The sequence below is a fragment of the Sphaeramia orbicularis genome, chromosome 3 (assembly GCF_902148855.1).
Source record: "Sphaeramia orbicularis chromosome 3, fSphaOr1.1, whole genome shotgun sequence".
NCBI lineage: Eukaryota > Metazoa > Chordata > Actinopteri > Kurtiformes > Apogonidae > Sphaeramia > Sphaeramia orbicularis.
The window spans coordinates 13,366,708-13,372,707 of record NC_043959.1 but is presented as its reverse complement, the minus strand read 5'-3'; positions in this window follow the sequence as shown (position 1 = coordinate 13,372,707).

Sequence of the window (6,000 nt, the reverse complement as noted above, 5' to 3'; positions counted from 1 at the left end):
ATGGTAGGCCTTTCTACTGTGGCCTAGTTCTCAAAGACCCTTAACAAAAGACAGAGCTCAAAGCAACAAAAAAAATACATTCAACAAGAATCTCTAAGAAAGACATTTCAAAACTATAAATGTTAAAGTGCACTTTTTCTGCTTGATCATGTTTGTAACACCTGATCATTTTACAAAGGTAAAACAAAATTTGCATTGCGGGCAAACTACAGAGGCAGAAGTCCAGGTTGTGACTGTGAAAACCACTATGAACAATAACAGTCATATAACAGGAATGGGAACATGTGTGTATTTATGGTTTGTTTGTATTTGAGACAGAAACAGTAGAAACAGTTGTCTGGAGGTTTTGTGCCAAAAACACAAGCCTGTCAACGGCCTCTGGTTTGAGTGACGCCCGGTGACATGTTACCACATTACCGCTGGTACTAAATACCCTCTCTGATGGGGAACTAGTGGCGAGCACACACAGATACTTTCTTGCCAAATTTTTCAGGTTTGGGAACATTTCCTCATGGTCCTTCCACCACTGTAGGGGATCTGATTCACTGTCAGCACTAACAGACTGCAAGTAGGCAGACAACTCTGCTTTCATCAGCTCCCTGAGTGATGGTGTGGCTGTGGCAGAGGATGATGTTGCCTTTTTGAAGAAACTTCCGAGGGTTTTCTGTTTTTGGTGGCTCTGGTTCTGAGACTGTTGGTGCTTCAGGAGGCTGTGGAGGTGCTGACCCTGCTGTGCCCTGGTCAATCAGCAACGCCTCCATCTCCATCTCCAGTATGGCTCTGCACTTGATTTCCTCCACCTTTTCTGCTGTAATGTGTGTAGTCTTGAATCTGGGATCCACTAAAGATGCCATGTCTAGCAGGGCATTGGTGGCAGGGTCAGCAAATTTCTCCCTCAGGTAATCCAGGATGGAGCTTTTGATGGACTGGGTCAGTGGAGTGTCATCCTCCTGAACTGCCAAAATGCTGGAGTGGAGGAGATGAAGCACAGGCTTGACACAGGACACTGTGACGTAGTCCTCACCCGACAGAGCATCAGTGAATTCGACAAGGGGCTTTAGAGCCTTGTGCACTGACTCAAGGACTTCCAGGTCTTGCCAGGTCAGAACGAGATGCCGTGTTTTCTTGTCTGAGGCCAATACCTGAGAAATGGCCCGCTCCTGCTCCAACACCCGCCCAATCATCTTCTGGTGGGATCCCCACCTGGTAGGAGACTCACTGATCAGCTGGTGTGCAGGGATATTTAGCTCTTTCTGCGCTGTGGCCAGGTCTCTCCTCCTCTTCCAACTGAATGAGAAGCTGCTCACAATCCTCTTACAAACAGCAACAGCACGCTCAATACGGGGGTCTTTCAAGCTTCTTTCTGAAAATAAAAACAAACATTTAAAATGTTATACTAATATGTCTTAAAGAAATTCAGCAATCCAGTTACTCAGCTTAACACTAGCCTAAAATTGGAAATGAGTTTTATATATATTTCCTACAGATCTAAGACAGATTTCAAATCTGCTTTAACCAAATAGTTTACTGGTAATATATGCTTATATATTATATACTTAATAAATGCATTATGTGGACACACGCACGCACACACACAATTTTTTAACTCCATAAAAAACATGAAATATTCTGTTTTTAGCTGCATGAAAAAAAAAAATCATGAAATACTGTTTTTAACTGCATGAAAAAAAATCATGAAATATTGTCACACAACGTTTAACTGCATGAAAAAAATCATGAAACATTCTCACAGTTTAAAACTTAATGATAAAAAATCTTGAAATACTTTGACGTAGTTTTTAATTGCACGTGACAAATCATGAAATGCTGTCTTAGTTATATTTAAAATTGTTGATTATAAAAGTAATTGTTATTTTCCCACTAGAAGGGGGCAAACCTACACAAGTACTCACCAATTGCAAGGTGCAGCCGATGGCCAAAACACTGTAGTCTTGTCCACCCATTCAGGCTTACAGCTTTGATTACATTAGCCCCGTTATCTGTGGTGATGCACACTTGACGAGTTTCTGATAAGTTCCATGACATGAGAGCATCTTGCAGCCCTTGTGCAATGAGCTCTCCTGTATGATCATCCGGAAAAAAGCTCGTTTGAAGGCACAAACTTTTCAGCTCCCAGTTGTCCATGTAATGTACTGTTAAGCTGAGATAAGGCTCACAGGTTCTGCTGGACCACAGATCCGTAGTTGTAGCAAAGTGGTTCACATTTTTGAGCTGGTGGGCCACCTTTTCTCTAACTAAAATGTACAAGTCTGGTAGCGCTTTTTCTGCAAAAAAATTGCGACCAGGCAAATCATACTTTGGGTCAAGTGTCTTAATGAGATTTTTGAATCCCATCTTTTCTACAACACTAACCGGGGCCATGTCTTTGGCGATGTACTGTGTCACTGCAGTCGTGATCTCTTTCCATTTTGGACTTTTTTTGTCATATGGGACTGAATTGGCAAACGAAGAAGTTAGAGTCATTTGCTTCGGTGCTCGTTCCTTGGAAGTTTTATGTGGTGTCGGGGGGGGGGGTGTGGACATGCGGAGTTTAAGGCATTCTTCATTTTGAAGTGGATGGGATTTCAGGTGGTGAAATAAGTTCGTGGTACTACTACCTTTGGTGGCCACGATTTTGAGGCATATTTTGCAGAAAACCATAATTTGTTCTACGTCTTCCCTGTGGAACCCGAACCACTGCCAGATGATAGAGCCAGTGCTGTGCTTTTTTGGAACAAAGTCGTCCGTCTCCATCTCCAATTAATGTCTCTTAGTTGTACACTCGCCTGGCTCTTGACTTTCTTTTTCGCTCTCTTCATGCTCTCCTCCCGCTTCTCCTGATACAGAAACACGCATGCGCGCAGAACAGTTTTCTGGATGGGCGGGGGAGTTTGCTGCTTGCCGTGAGAGGAACAGCAGGAGAGAGAAAGAAGCGAAACTCGAAAGAGAATTACATATTGACACGTCTTAACCATTTATGTGACAATCTGTACTCGATGATAGCGATATAGTAATTTTATATATCTCACGTGGAGCAAGCCGCGTTATATCGAGTATATTTGATATATCGCCCACCCCTAGTCCAAATCTGAATCTAGTTAGGGTTTCAAAGAGAAAGTTCCATTCTACCCTATCGAATGCCTTCTCTGCATCCATAGAGAGAAGGCATTCTGACGTAGACTGACAGGGGGAATATATAATGTTGAATAGTCGTCTAATGTTAAAGAAAGATGGTTGCCGTTTAACAAATCCGGTTTGATCTGTAGAGATTATACTGGGTAATACGTCCTCAAGTGTGCTGGAAAGTATTTTTGTTAAAATTTTATAGTCTGAGTTAAGCAGAGAGATTGGCCTATAGGAGGCACAATCCAACGGGTCTTTATTTTTCTTTGCCAAAAGTGTTATAACTGCCTGATTTAGAGTAGGAGGAAGCTGGCCTGACATAAAGGAGTCAGCATATGTTTGTGTTAAAATTGGGGATAACTGACAACAAAAAGCTTGATAGAATTCGTTAGGTAAGCCGTCGGGGCCTGGGGATTTGTTAGTTTTTAGTGACTTGATAGCAGCAATTACTTCTTCCTGTGATATTGGGTTATCCAAAACTGAAGCCTGTTCTGGGGATATAGTCAGAATGTCCAAGTTTTGAAGAAAACTATTAATGAGGGCAAAACTTGGATTGCATGCAGTATAGAGCTTGGAGTAAAAATCTTTGAAAGCATTATTTATCTCTTCTTGATTAGTAACCACTTCCCCATTTTGTAATTTTACTCCATTAATTAGCTGTTTAGCCCTCGCACCCCTCAACTGTCTGGCCAAAATCTCCCCGGCTTTATCACCATGTTCATAGGTTACACTTCTGTTCTTAAGCAACAAGTTTTCTACCTGATAAGAGGTGAGTAGGTCATACTCAGTTTTAAGTTTAAGGCGCTCTTTGTCTAAATCAGGAGATGGGGCCTGAGCATTACTTGCATCAATATATGCTATTTTCTCGGCTAATTTCATTTGTGCTTGTTTGGCAGTTTTGTTCCTGTTAGCAACATAGGATATAATTTGCCCTCTTATGAAGGCTTTAAGGGTCTCCCAGACAGTAGAGATAGATACATCTGGAGTAATGTTAACTTCTAAAAAGAAACGTATTACTTCGGACAAGAACTTAACAAAACTGTTATCAGACAGTAACAAAGAATTAAACCTCCAGTGTCTCCTATTGCTTCTCACTCCAGGTAGATTCAAAGCCAAGACCAGAGGAGCATGGTCTGAAATTAAGATGGTTTGGTATTCACATGTATGAGCAAATTGAGTAAGTTTACTGTCAATAAAAAAATAATCTATCCTGCTATATGTGTGATGGACATGGGAATAAAAAGAGAATTGTTTATCCTGGGGATGAAGAAATCGCCATATATCAGAGATACCGTATTCTGCTAAAATGGTCTGCATATAAAAGGCTGCTTTTGTTAAGACACTGCCTGGTCTAATAGATGATTTGTCCAATGTAGGACACATACATAAATTAAAGTCCCCTCCCATTATAAGCAAATGTGAGTTCAAATCAGGGAGATGTTTAATGATGCGCTGAAAAAACAGGGGATCGTCAAAATTGGGAGCATAAATATTAATTAGCGCAACTTTAATACTGTAAAGTAAGCCTGTGACTATAACATAGCGGCTGTTAACATCTACCACAGATGTAGAGTGACTAAATGGCACATCTTTATTTATTGCTATGGCAACTCCCCTTGCTTTTGCCTGGAAAGAAGAATGAAAAAGTTGTCCCACCCATCCTGTTTTCAATTGTAAGTGGTCTGAATTTTTAAGATGAGTCTCTTGTAAAAACGCTACCCCAACTGTTAACTGTTTCAAATGTGACAAGACCTTCTTTCTCTTAATAGGGTGATTTAATCCCTTAACATTCCAACTAATAATATTAAGACCACTACTCATTTAGGGTTACAAAAAATAAAATAAAATCCAATAGAAATGATCCTACAGTAACCAGTGCCATTTAACACAAGTACATCAATGCAAACACCATAATAATAATAAAGAAAAACAAAAACATCAATGGTGATAGCAAAGCAAACAAACAAAATCCCACCCCGCCCAAAAAGGTGACTCTAGCTGCTAAAACAAGCAACACACCTTCCCTATCTAATCTAACATCTTCCAGTCTGAACTAAACTATTACTCTAGTACTCCCTTATAGGGCTGTGCAATTAATCGAAATTCAATTACGATTTCGATTATTACACACAACGATTACAAAAATTATGTAATCGAGAAAAAACGATTATTAATTTTGAGTTGTTTTAATTCACGCGCACGCAAGCTACCATGAGCTGCTCTGCCCCGCCCCCCTCTAAGCTACAGCTGCCTGCTAGCCGGCAGGTCCACCCCAAGAGGAAAATTGTACCTAGCGGTCTGGACAAATGGCAGGAGAATCACAGCAGAAGTGCTTGGTAAACAAAAAAGGCAAGTCCAATTCAGTTGTATGGAATCACTTTGGGTTTGATGAAGAAGACGAAGAGCAAAAACACATCACGTGCAAAAAGTGTTTCGTAGTTGTGTCCGCACCGACTGCTAACACAACAAACCTTTTTAACCATCTAAAGTTTAACCACCCCCACCTTTATCATAATCTTATGAAAAACTAAAACACATAAAAACAACTTCGTCCGCAATGCAGTCTTCAGTCTCCGAATCTCTTTATGCTGTAACTCCCGTATTAACCTAACCCTAACCCGTATAACCTTAACGTACGTATTCTTGATGGCTGATGTAAACAGAAGGCCTGAACTGAAACCTCACGGCACGCCACTGAATTTATTATGTTTCATACTACATTGAACATACTTGAATTTATAATTTGCACTTTACGTGTTTTTTTTTTATTGCTACAGTTCTATGGCAAGTCTATAGCAGTTTAATTACAGTGCACTATTTATTTACAAAAGGAAACATACTTGAATTTACAGTATACTTATTTGCATTCAAAGATTT